The sequence below is a fragment of the Esox lucius genome, chromosome 24 (genome assembly GCF_011004845.1).
Source record: "Esox lucius isolate fEsoLuc1 chromosome 24, fEsoLuc1.pri, whole genome shotgun sequence".
In the NCBI taxonomy this organism is placed as follows: Eukaryota; Metazoa; Chordata; class Actinopteri; order Esociformes; family Esocidae; genus Esox; species Esox lucius.
In genome coordinates this window covers 19,513,404-19,527,678 of record NC_047592.1, presented here as the reverse complement: position 1 = coordinate 19,527,678, position 14,275 = coordinate 19,513,404, and the positions used below count along the sequence as shown (strand labels likewise).

The window sequence follows — 14,275 nt, the reverse complement described above, 5'->3', positions numbered from 1 at the left end:
CACAGCATCTTCCTCACATCTGTGAAGGCAGCTTTGGCCTTGGCGGCATTGGTGGTGTAGTCGGGGAATATGGTTATCCGTCTTCCATTGGTGGTGTAGTCGGGGAATATGGTTATCCGTCTTCCATTGGTGGTGTAGTCGGGGAATATGGTTATCCGTCTTCCATTGGTGGTGTAGTCGGGGAATATGGTTATCTGTCTTCCATTGGTGGTGTAGTCGGGGAATATGGTTATCTGTCTTCCATTGGTGGTGTAGTCGGGGAATATGGTTATCCGTCTTCCATTGGTGGTGTAGTCAGGGAATATGGTTATCCGTCTTCCATTGGTGGTGTAGTCAGGGAATATGGTTATCCGTCTTCCATTGGTGGTGTAGTCGGGGAATATGGTTATCCGTCTTCCATTGGTGGTGTAGTCGGGGAATATGGTTATCCGTCTTCCATTGGTGGTGTAGTCGGGGAATATGGTTATCCGTCTTCCATTGGCAATTGGTGTTATAGTTTACAGAAAAAACGAAATATTCCCAGATGGCAGACCTAAATAATACTGGGGCGTCTTCTAGTTCTGGCTCGCCAATTCCTTCACAAGAAACACACGTACCGTTTCACCTTGATATATATATATATATATATATATATATATATATATATATATATATATATATATATATATATATATATATATATATATATATACTATACACTTACTATATAAAAATAAATGGCTTTAGTTCTAATCTAATAGCTTTAAATATTAATAAATTCACTGCCCATTCACTTATAAATTCACTGCCCATTCACTATATAAAAATAAATGGCTTTAGTTCTAATCTAATAGCTTTAAATATTAATAAATTCACTGCCCATTCACTTATAAATTCACTGCCCATTCACTGACAATAAATTCACTGCCCATTCACTTCCCAGTCTCATGTCCCATGTTCACCACTTGGGTTTGATCTTCACTTAACTGTATTTCTTTAATTATTCTTTCACCATCTCGGTATTCTACTCTTTAGCATCTAAGTGTGGAAAGTCAGTCATAGTCAATGCTGTGTGGAGCGATCACTGAGATGGAGGGAGAGGAAATTCTCCTAATGTGCAGTACACAGTGTCCGGTAGGCTGAGATTATTCCCATATTTGTCCACTGGGTGGCGATGTGCTACAGCTGGTTTCTCTACAGTGCTGTAGACCGATGTAGAGACTGACTCAGTAGGCCTCCTCGGAGGTACTGGCCTCACTTGTGTTGGGGCACGTTTACCCACTGGAGGGTGGTTTACCACTGGTGGCTGCACAGTGCTGAGGGCTTCTACCTGTGGTGGGGATTTTGGTTCTGGCCGATCTTTATCCACTGGGCGGTTCAACCCTGCCGATACTTCTGCCGCTCTGGGTTTTCCAGCAGTGACATAGATGGATGTCACCTCAGACTCTGTAGAGGGCTGTGGTACTGGCCTCTCTGGTGAAACACTCCTTAGGTTCAACTGTTAGGAGATATTATTGTCAGATATTGTTTTTAAACAACATTCAAATTATTATTTTTACTCAAATGGACCCAAGGATGATTAGACTTGAGGAAACCCTGACCATGACCAGACGCCACCAGACTAGATCGATTCGACAGGAATAACCAGACATGTGATGTACATTCAACTGAATGGGAAAGTGTGTACAAATGTTTGAATGGTACCCGCACAGCAGTAGACGCCTACGCGGATCCGCATCCAAGTTGCGAAACCCGCGTGACTGTCACATTCGTTTTGGCACCGCCCAGAGGATACGCTCCGCCTCCGGGCAGCGCGGTGAATTCTACTGTCCCACACTGGACCCGTGTCGGATCCGCTCCGCCTCCGGGCAGCGCGGTGAATTCTACTGTCCGACACTGGATCCGTGTCGGATCCGCAGAAGTGGACGCGCCTTTACTGTAAAGGTTGAACTACAACCTCTTGGTGTGCTCTTGCTCTCTGTGTGGGTACTGTGTCTTCAGTCAAGTTCCTCTTCAAATATTATTTTAGATTTTGGGTTGGCCTACTGTATTAAATAATGCTAAGCAGCATAGAGAATACAAATATTTAGAACTGATAATTGATTGATGGTTGAATGTGGTTGATGGACAGGTTTAGAGAGTCAAAACATGTACGGCCTGCTTCTACGCTCAACACCTAAACATACAGGGGACTGTTCAGGGGATGATGCAGATGGTGAATGAAAAGCTAATCTGCTGCCTCAGATCATGTTGGGTTTTGAGGCTAAAGCCACAAAAGACACACTTTACAGAAAATAAGTTATCTTATTTCAAATGTGAGCAACTTCAACTACCCCCAGGAAGCTCCACGGCATTTCTTATCAATCATTACTTTTCACAGAGATGATGAACATCTGGCCAGATTGTTTAAGGTCCAGGATGTGGAAATATTGAATCAGCTGAAATGTTGTTGTATGTGTAGGCTATTTACTGGCAGAACTCAAATTATTGCTCATGTCTGCATTTGCAAAGCATAGATAGCTAGTTAACACAACTCACATTATTAACAAGATCTTAGCTAGCTTACACGCCAATGAAGCTGTAAAGTAACATTAAACATTAGCAGTTCGGGGTAACTCAATTTTCATGATGTTTGTACAGTTACAGTGATGTGAAAAAGTAAGTACATCAGCTGGATAGTTGTCTTTTTGTTTGACCTGTCTGGACGAATACGTACCGTTTACTGAAACACTGTTAACCGATAAAAATAACCTAATTTAAGAAATTACACTGAATTATCATACTTTGCAATAATATTCATGTCGGTCAATTAAATAATAATCCTGACTAATAAAATCCTTTACTTCTAACCAGCGCAAGGTGGTGCTTTTTGGACAGTATACAGTATCTCATAAAAGTGAGTACACCCCTCACAATTTTGCTAATATTTGATTATATCTTTTCATGTGACAACAAAGAAGAAATCACACTTAGTCCCAATGTAAAGTAGTGATTGTACAGCTTGTATAACAGTGTAAATTTGCTGTTTCCTCAAAATAACTCAACACACAGCCATTAATGTCTAAACCCCTGGCAACAAAAGTGAGGACACGCCTAAGTGAAAATGACACCCATTCAAGGATCGCCATTGCACTTTGGAAACCTGCAACCAACTCAGTACAGGAGCATTTCTCATTTGGAGCCTGCATTACTACAATGTGTCACTGTACACAATTTCTGCAAACACTGAGAACGCTTTTGGCAGACTGCAGGGCAGATGGAGGTGCTTGTTAAAACGATTTGCAACATACACAAGGTCAAATCCATGGTTATAGCATGTTGCTCTGAATGCTGATGAGTACAGAGAATAATGGGGTGTCACTGCATTTAACCAGCCTGACAGGTCACTGTCATCCACTGTAGAGACCAATGGGCTTGACACACGTACAGGTTTGAAGTACATCATTAGACCTGTATGTGTGTCTAGACCCTCTACAGTACATTTGGTTTTACATGTATGTTTTGTTCTGTGATTTAATAAATATATCAGCAATTAGCAAGACAGTGTCTGGAAATTCTTCTGTTTTCAGATGTACACAAACAGCCACTATACACACGAATGTGGTTCCACAATTTATCTGCAAAAATGTAGGTGCACAATACAGAGTACTGTAAACTAGAAGCAATCTGGGTAGTAATATTCAACATTTAGATAAGGCAGTAACATAAGTGTAAACTAGCAATTGGTAGTATTGAATATTATAGACTCATGACTGTAATATGAATGGAGGAATAGCACACTTCAACTATGTAGTGAGAATTATAAAGATATTGCAAGAAAATAAAGCAATAATATACATGGTTAACATACATAACACAGTTTCTTCAGCCTGTGACTCGAGGAATGCCAACTCTCGCCTCCTTATCGCTCTTTATGCAGCTCTCCTCAGCCTGACTCTTTCCTCAGTATAGCAGCTGCATATACTGGTCCTTCTGCTGTCCTCGCTGCAGGACAGTCCGGTTAGCGTCATCCATGTCCTTCAGCGTGTCAAGGAATTCTGTCTCATTTCCTCTTTCCTAAGAAGAACAATAAACACAAACACACCACAATAAATGAATAATACACAAGCACAGTCGGCATAGTTCTGAAAACTTTCTTGTACCGAGTAATCATTTGATCAAGTTGTCAATGTTTAATGATTATTAGAGACATACAAATGTAAACTAGCATGTCATTATCATTTCTGAAATTCCAGTGGAAATATTTTCAGCTAGTTGGTTAGCGACGTGGCTAAAGCAATTATTATCAGCCACCTCACTGTTTTCTCCAGTAACGTTTCATTTCCTCTTTATTTGTGTTACAAATGCCTGATCACAGTTTCAATTATGTGTTTACTAGAAAGTTTTAGCTAACTTTCATGCATTCTGGTGAAGGTGAAAAAAGTCAGATCACTGATAAGAGCCTACGTGATGTTGTCTGGTCTGTCTCACAAGTCACGTAAGTTCACATTGTGCAATAAAAATGGCCATACATAAAAAAATTTAAGTATTTAACCTCCATACATTACTGTATCAAATAGGGGGTGGCCGATAATAGGGGACGTTAGCTAGGCTAACATCATTGATGTTCCTGTACCTAATGTTGTTTTTTTTCTAGAGGAACAATAGCATGACAATCAATAACATGACTAGTATACAAATATCCTGACATAACTTTATAGCATTTAACATGCATCATCAATCTCCAAAGGCTCTCAGCCAAACATGACCCTAATATACATCCACGGCATCCTTTGAAGCTACACAATCACCCTTTACCACTGGCTCTCATTAGGCCTGGAATCAGGACCACATTTTCTTTCCTTCATACACTTCAAAAACTCTTCCTGGTACCGGATGTTGCTTTGTTGGAGGGGGGAGTCATTGTGTGCTTCTTAATTGTCTTGAAGATGTGAACATAGTGTTAGTTTCCTTTTTTAATGAATAACTTCTCTATATTTCAGACAGAGCATGTCATATTTGGTATCCCCAGTTAGGGGATCATATTTCCTGACATGCGGCGAGCCCAAGCACTCACACACCTGATTCAAATGTTGCCCTACCACTCACACACCTGATTCAAATGTTGCCCTACCTGTCACACACCTGATTCAAATGTTGCCCTACCACTCACACACCTGATTCAAATGTTGCCCTACCACTCACACACCTGATTCAAATGTTGCCCTACCACTCACACACCTGATTCAAATGTTGCCCTACCACTCACACACCTGATTCAAATGTTGCCCTACCACTAACACACCTGATTCAAATGTTGCCCTACCACTCACACACCTGACTCAAATGTTGCCCTACCACTCACACACCTAATTCCAATGTTGCCCTACCACTCACACACCTGATTCAAATGTTGCCCTACCACTCACACACTTAATTGATGTAATCAACCTATCATCAAGTCAAATTAAATCAGGTGCGTGAGTGCTTGGGGAAAAACTAAAATGTGCACTCCTTTGGGTCCCCAGAAGCAGGATTAAGAAACACTGGTGTAGATGATTTACCCACTAAACCAGATGTGATGTGCATACAAGAGACGTGGCTAAAAAATAGTCTAGACTTGCTACTTTTATAAAGCAAGAGATTCCATTTAGATGTGTTGGAAAGGGGGTTATACAGGTCAATGGAAGTAAAACAATTATAATAGTATGTGTAATGGAAAACAAAATAGATAAACAGGGGCATGTATACTTTTGGTTTGTGTTTAGAATCAAGAGGAAGTATTATTCTGGGGAGGAAGGTGAACGGGAGAGAGATTTTGGGGGAGAGAGCCAAGAGAGAGAGAGACAGGTGTGAGTTGTAAGAGGTGAGATTTGGAACGATTAGTAGGAGTGGTTTAATAGTGCTCGATAGTGTGAGGAGCACATTTGAATATTGTGTCCCCAGGACTGAGCTTACACACTTGAACAGTGAATATATTTGCCACATAGAAAAGTTTGGGAGATGTAAATTTAGGATATTTGTGATGCAATCCTAGTGGCAGCAAGACAAGTGAAACTTATTGGTACTGGGAGACGCAAGGGACAAACAGCACCCTGGTGGAATGAAGAGTGTGGAGAGGCAGTTAAGAACAGGAACAGAATATTCATTGCATATGATACTGTACAAACAAGCAATAGTAAGGAGAACCTTTCGGTTAGCAAAGAGGGTGTAGTGGAGGACGTTGTGTGGGGAAATTGGTAGGGATACCCCTGTTGGAGTGTGGGGGGAGATGAGGAGGAGGAGTGGATATTGGTGGGACTGTGTATTACCTGCACTGAAGAATGGACGAAGGCAGAAATGTTAGCACAAGCATTTGTGAAAGTACACAGATCCCACAACTTTCCAGAGGAGGGCCAGAAGAAGATGATTGCTCATCTTAGCGACAGTGCCATGGAAAAAGTGCTTATTTAATAAGGTGTGGAGGGACGGTCAGTTACCAGAGTGTTGCAAGAAAGCTGTTGTAGGTACAATAAGGAAACCAGGGAAAGACCCAACTAATTAATCTTGTTAGGTTCCCGTTTGACCCAAAACACATAGACAACACACGGAGGCAGATAGCTGTCAGAGATGTTTATTTGAACAGTCAAACTTAATCATGCAAAGAGGGGGAGTTTGGGCAGTGCAGCTTCTGGATGGTAGTGATGCGCGAGGCAGGCAGGCAGAGAGGAATCCAGGGCAGAGCTGAGAATCGGAGTGGGCAGTCTGAGAAAGTCCAGTCTTTATACACAGACGGAAATCCAGGGGGAATGTGAGTGAGCAGTGCAGGGTGGAAGTCGGCAGCTCAGCAGAAAGCGGCAGAGTAATGGCGCAACAGATCCCAGCGGGGAGGCAGTGAAGCAGGTAACTCAGGTAAGTAGCAGGCACCAGCAGTTTGAGCAGGATCACAAGTGTAGTTTAACAATCTGGTGCCAAAGAGGTGAGCAGCCCGGGTAGATAGACTGCAGAGGTGATGAATGGAATGAGCTGCAGCTGTGTGGAAACTGTGCAGGAGTGAATGGCCACGCCCTTTGACCTACGTCCTCCCTGGTCACGCCTCTCACAGCCTCAGGTGCAGACGAACACAACACAGACAGAGACAACAGGGGGGAAAGGGCCACTCACAGGAAAGGAGAACATAGCCAACCCATAACAAATCTTGCTATAGACCTATAGCATTGACCTCTCATGTATGTAAACTGATGGGAAGAATGGCAACAGAACGATTGACTTACTTCCTAGAGAGCAGGGTTATTGATGTCCCATGACCAAAGTAGGTTTAGTAAAGGCAGGGGAACCGTGGATCCTATACTGTGTCTGGAATCATATATTAGGAAAGCTCATTTTAATAAAGGTGGTTGATGCTGTATTTTTTGAGGTAGAGAAAATGTTTGACATATTGTGGAATGAAGGTCAACTTATTAAACTTTTTAGCACAGGGATTAAGGGGAGGGTTTTCAACTGGGTAAAGGACTTTCTCTTTGGAATGTCAGTACAAGTAAGGATTGGAAGTGCATTGTCAGATAGGTATGAGGTGGATCATGGTACCCGCCAGGTAATGTAACAAGACCAGTACAAAAGGCAATAGGAGTAGTGGAACTGTGGTCTTTAAAGTGGGGCTTCAAGTTCTCTGTGGAAAACACTTTTTACCTGAAGGGTTATTAGGGATGAAATAGGTTTAAAGGCGTATGGGAAAATACTGGAGGGGGTATGAGTGTTTTGGGTTTTGGGGGGATGTGGTTTTACTGTCAACTGACATGGAAAGACCATTTTGACAGAGTAGTGACCAAAGGAAGGAAAATACTGAATGTAATGAGATGTCTTGCAGGAATGGATTGGGGAGCTGATAGAGTAGCTCTGAAAACTCTGTATATAGCTCTGTTAAGATCAACATTTGACTATGACTATGCAGCACATGGATCATCAGCTCTGTCTCATCTGAAAAAGCTTGATGTAATCCAAGCACAAGCACTCAGGATATGTTGAGGGCAGTAAGAACCTCTCCTGTGGCAGCACTGGAGGGGGAGTTGGGAGAGATGCCATTAAAGCTAAGGAGACAACAACTAGCTATGACATATTGGGTAAATCTTCAAGGACATATGGTTAAACATCCTACAAGGTGTGAACGTCTAACATTAGATTCAAATGTATTGTCATTGAACAGTACAAGTACAGTATACAACAAAATGCAGTTAGTGTCTAACCAGAAGTGCAAATAGAGGGCAAAGGACAATTATTAAGTCTATGTATATGTGGAATGTGTAGATCAGTGACGTTGTTAGGCCTGGGCGTCCAGGGCTATAACTGGATCTTTTATAAATAGCCCCTCAAATTGACCAAACAAATCTATACAACTAGCCCCTGATCTATTCATCTATAATTCCGATCCAGCATTATGACAATCAACATTTTCCAGATGTAGATTCAACCTGGACGAAAGTAAAAACAAATGACTATGCTTTGGGAAACACAATAACAGCTGAGTGCACAGCTGAGTGTTACGTTGATGAGGGCCAGGTGAGGGTACCTGGAATGGAACAAAGCCGGAGGTAAAACAGAACTGGAACACTAGGTATTTCAGCAAGACAATGCCAAACCACATTCTGCCCTTATTACAACAGCGTAGCCAGGGGCGTCAGTTTGTGTTGAAAAGTGGTGGGGACAAAAGATCAGATGAAAAAAACATTACAGCAGGGCGGGAAATATGTTGAATAACGGCACCGCGCATCAAAAATGGGCATAGCGTAGGCCAGTTAACAACACAAAAATACTCAGCATAAAAAATGACCGTTATGGTTGCATATATGGGATTTTTACTTATGTGACCCTGAGAGTACGGTCCCACATTGCAAAATAGAGTATAATTTTTTTTTTTTACTGAAAATCCTGCCTAGTACGTCTTTAAGTAAAGTCATGAATTATCCTATATTATTAAGCACTAACCATTGGTAGCTCTAAACCATTTGTATTATCTGGTATGGGATGGATATACCTTATAATCTGGTACCTGAATGCATTATATTTTGAAATCAATATAACAAGCCAATAAATTCACTACATTTTTCTCAGTTAGGTTCTGTAACCCAGTGCATGTGGTAAAGGCTAAATAATATATTTTTTTCATCTAGAGGACAAGAGGAACTAGCAGTGTGAATTTCTCACAAGGGGATGTTCAACATGAGGAAGTGTTGAGTTTAGAGAAATGGTGTCATTACGCATATATTTTACACTACAACCCAGCTCACATTTTCTCAGCAAAGGTGTAAAAATTTGGATGGTTTATTTACAATAACATCCTGTACCCAAAGCCAAAAAACTGAGCCAATAAAGTTGTGAAATATTTAACTGGGCCTCACTTCTAGACAGGCTGCTATAATTCTGACCTCCTTGTAGTGAATGGGCCAAAGAGTATACTAACTGCCCCTCTACCCTATGCAAAATAACTGCATGTGAGTGAGAGTACAGAGTTTAGGATTTGATGACTGATTCAAATGTGTGTAGAGGACAACCAGGAGTTCTTTGAGATGAGATCAAGTTTGTCTGTAACATCATGAACAACAGACAATCAAATGCTGCAATAAATGACTGAATTACTGTCTCCCTTGACGACTGAGTATGTGATCCTTATTTCACCACTACATGAAAAGGCTGATTCTAACACAGGTAATCATTTCACCTATTTTCAACTGAGCCATTGGTTATAATTCAGCATTATACATTTGGCGAAATAACAATTGACTATCAATTAAAGATATTAAATATACTTCATTAATATATTTTACACATATATCAAAATTCATTTTATAATCCTCCTGTGTGGATTTACAGAGAGGGAAAAAAAGTATTTTATCCCCTGCTGATTTTGTACGTTTGCCCACTGACAAAGAAATGATCGGTCTATCATTTTAATGGTAGGTTTATTTGAACAGTGAGAGACAGAATAACAACACAAAAATCCAGATGTATTTTTTTAAAAGCAAATTAAAGAAACTAACTGTGATTATAAACCTGCACTCTCAGATTATATTCAATGTCGTCACCAGCCAATGATAATCAATGAACCCACTTTTCTGAGATACAAAGCGAGCATATTCAGCATAACTTGTGGGACGGCAGGGCAACAGGTCTAGGGGGCTCCGCTCCACTCATATAACCGGAGTTAACTTCCCAGTAACTACACGTTATATGTCATGGAGCTCTGCTCCCTAGAGGGGCTTTAGCTTCTAGTGGTTTATGGCAGAGCAAGTGAGCCAAGGATGTACTCCCTGCCAGATCAACCAGCATGACTCGCAGGTTTCAGTTAAGAAACTGTCCCCTAAAACCCCAAGACAAAACATTCCCGATAGATGAAAAGGAAGCTGAGAAGGAAAGACTGAATGCGTTAGTGACAAAAAAACTGACAAACGCCAAAGGCGACGACCACAACACCATGGCACAGATGTCATCTACCCTGAGCCCATGAAAAAGGGCAGAGGAGGTGTCAACACCCCGTGTGGAGGGTGCACGGAGACCCTCCGGAACGACAGAGCCAGACGCCCCGTAGGCCAAAGTGATGCAGTCACAAAGCCAGTGGGAGAGACGCTGCTTAGAAAGCGGACAACCCACCTGGGAATCTGAATAACTTATAAACAGCTGGGGAGTCAGTCTGATAGTCCTGGTGAGTCAGTCTGATAGTCCTGGGGAGTCAGTCGTATAGTCCTGGGGAGTCAGTCTGATAGACCTGGTGAGTCAGTCTGATAGTCCTGGGGAGTCAGTCGTATAGTCCTGGGGAGTCAGTCGTATAGTCCTGGGGAGTCAGTCTTATAGACCTGGAGAGTCAGTCTGATAGACCTGTTGCTCTCTACGTACAGAGCCAGAGTGTACCGGGCGCAGAGGGTGGAGCCTCTCATCCTCCTCACGCATGTGCAGAGGAGGGAAGAAGGCCTGTAATTCAATAACTCTAGATGGAAAGCAGCTGGTGATAACCTTAGACATGAAGGAGGGGTTAGGTCTCAGCGTAGCGCTGCTTAAGTCCTCTCTGATAGCCAGACAGCCAGGGTGCACAGGTCGCTCGCTCGCTCGCTCACTCGCTTAGCAGAGCACAAAGCGAGGAGCAAGGCAGTTTAAGAGAATACAGTTGTAAGGGCTCGAATGGGGGTTCACAAAGAGCGCCCAGCACCTTGGCAAAGTCCCATTGCGGAGCGCCCAGCCTGGCCACCGGGCACAGATGGCGCATACCCAAAAGGAAACGGTGGAGAAGAGGGCGGCTGACAACCGTGTTCCCAGCAAAAACCATATGGCACGCAGAGATAGCCGATGCGTATCCACGGATAGTGGAGGGCGACCTATCCATATCAAAGAGACACTGCAGAAATGACAGGATCTCCTCCACAGGGCAACATGAAGGGTCAGACGACCTCCAACCACACCACATCACAAACATATTCCAACGAGTGGACATAGATGCTGCCCTGGATGGTGTGGACCACCGTAGCAGACGGGCCTCTGTTCAAAAAGACTGTCCCATTCAGACCATGAGGGTCCCTGACAGCAACTTGTCTGAAGGGAACCGCCCACGGTCGGGCCGCCAGCAACTGGATCATCTCTGGATACCAAATAGCCGCGGGACGATCGTGTGCCACCAGCATGACCAGAAGCCCCTCCCCTCTGATATTCCAGGTTCCCCCGTAGGTGTCATGGCAGAGATAAGGTCCGCAGCAACAAAACATTTCTTCATAGCGGAGACGTCTGGGCTGAAGAATGCCGATGACAAAAATTCTCAGGCTGAACAGAGTAATCAGTAGTAACTCAGCAAGGCTGAATAAAAAGGGAGGGCATTCTCTGGGCTCACGGGTCCTATATAGGGGCAGGCGTGCACTGATTGGTTGTTGCATCTTGCATAATGAGTTTTCAGTATGGCCGCTGACGTGACGGGTAAACCACTAGGAGCTAAAGCCCCTCTAGGGGGCGGAGCTCCACGACATTTAACTTTCACCTATTATTGTTCTGAGAAAGGTGCATCCAGTAGATAACCAAATCACATTTAAATGGGTCGGCTAATATTATCGTAGATATAGCTACTCTGTTTTTACCAATTGAACTAGCGCTTAATCAGTCCCTACGGAGCCCTGGAGATGACATTGAGTGATTTTCTATTTATAAAACTTGCTCTCGTTTTTTATTCTGTGCTCTCGTTTTATAAAACGTGCTCACATTTGTTAAAACATGCCCTTGTTTTTTTCGAGAGTGCGTTTTAACAAACAAGAGCATGTTTTCCGAGCATGTTTTCAGAAAAACAAAAGCACATTTTAAAAAACGAGAGCACGTTTAAAAAAACAAGAGCACATTTCAGAAAAATGCAAGCACGTTTTGTAAAACGAGAGCACATTTTATAAAATAAATTATTCAATGTCACCTCCACGGCTCTGTACTTCTACAATAGGTTTGGTATGGATGTCACATGACTGGAATCACATGACTTGATAGGGGTGATTTTACAGAAAGGTACAGGGTTAATGTTAATGAGATACTCCCATGGAAATTGCATGAAAAGGTTGGTGACATAGGATTCTGACAAGATTAATGTTCAGGATATGAATCTGTCATAATTAAGACAATGTTGCTAGTTGTTTAAAATGTGTTTTATTTTTTATTTTTCAAGCATTTATTTGTTGTCCCACATTATCAAAATAGGATTGATTGTTACGCCCTGATGTGTTTCACCTGTTGTTTTGTCCCCGCCCCTCACCAGGTGTTCCCGGTTCCCTATTAGCCCCGTGTATTTAAACCCTGTTCTCTGTTTGGCAGTTGCCAGATCGTCTCGTTTCCAGCGGTCTATGTGTTATATTACCCATTCTACCTGTCATTCTCTTCCCCGGTTGCGTCCCTTGCCTGTTTTTTGGATTACGAGCCTGCCAGCCCTCCCCTGTACCTTCGACCATCTGACCGCCCGACAACGAACACTGCCTGTCCCTTACCGTGAGCCTGCCTGCTACCCTTGTACCTTCGACCATCTGACCTTTCCGATAACGATCTCTGCCTGTCCACCACTGCGAGCCTGCCCGCTCCCCGGTTATACAATAAATACTACCGCCCTCCTCTGCCCCTGTGTCCGCATTTGGGTCCCCGCTTGCTCACCGTTGTGTCATTGATAATGTGGGACAACATGCTTTGGGTAATCTGGGACAGTCATTTAAGTTCTTTGAATGGGTGAAATATGCATTTTGGGACTTCCTTAGGTTACATATATGGTTATTTGTTCACACCATTCTTTTTAGTTTTGTCCCTGTCTGTTTTAACTCATTGTCTGCTTAGTAACCATCCTAGCTAGAATGTTTTCTAGTAGCTACTTAGCTAACTATAGCGACCCAGCTAACTACCACATAATCATTTAGCTCTCCAGCCACATTAGCCTGCCTATGGGAACAGAGACAATCCCAAAAGCGCAGAAGAGCGACTGTCCTATGCGATCTACAGCCATTGGCAATTGGAAACGTGCAGAAGATAATGGCGTGATAGATGATGATAGGTTTCACACATGCAAGGACAGTTTGTTCCCGTAGTAGCACCAATTTTAATAGAAGGGAGAATTAAATAACCTTAATAACTGAATAATCAGTTCTTCTCTGTTGCTTAAATATTAGTAGATTCCTTTAAAAATCATATACAATTTTAATAGAAGGAATTTAAATGCATTAACATGGTAGATCAACTAATTCAATGTAGAGAATAGTTTTAGTGGATATCTTTATGAAAAAAAATTTTTGTTTATGAAATATTAAAGCACTTTCAATGAATGATACAATATTACTTATTCAGCTTCCTGTCATTGTCAACCTTTCATCATGTTTTTTACAAATTGGTGATATTGATCATTAAGTGATTTAGGCTATTTTTTTTAAGCCTAATACAAGAGTCCTAGATTAGACCTGTCCCAAATGATCAAATTCAGGCAGATTATAATTTTTGGGGTACACAGAACACTAATAGGTGTGGCATGTCTCCTCTGGGTAAAATAACTACATTATTTCCTCTGTGTTGGTTAGAAAAGCTTTTAGGGATTTTAGAAAGGTATAATGTTGATAAAATGTGTTAAACAGATATCGGAACAAATCGTAATTTCGTTTTGTAATCCATTACTCACCAACTCTGGGTACACGAATGGTGGCACCTGCAGCTTCAGTGTCACACCAGCGCCCCTCAATGATGTCTGGTTCTGGAACCTTCAGGAGGCAGCCTCTGCCCTGCAGACCTCCCATCAGGACCAGGAGCAGAAGCTGGAAAACAGACAAAACCTCAGAAGGAGAACCAGAAGAAGCAA

The 14,275-nt window shown here is 42.3% G+C and overlaps 1 long non-coding RNA gene across 1 annotated transcript; it reads right to left on the bottom strand.

Moving 5' to 3' along the window:
* Window positions 1–910: 910 nt before the first annotated feature.
* LOC117593911 lies at window positions 911–14,164 on the bottom strand. Its single transcript, XR_004575360.1, has 3 exons — window positions 14,099–14,164; window positions 3,830–4,035; window positions 911–1,477 (listed from the first exon to the last, which is right to left on the bottom strand). It is a non-coding gene; the product is annotated as an uncharacterized LOC117593911 (long non-coding RNA).
* Window positions 14,165–14,275: the final 111 nt, after the last annotated feature.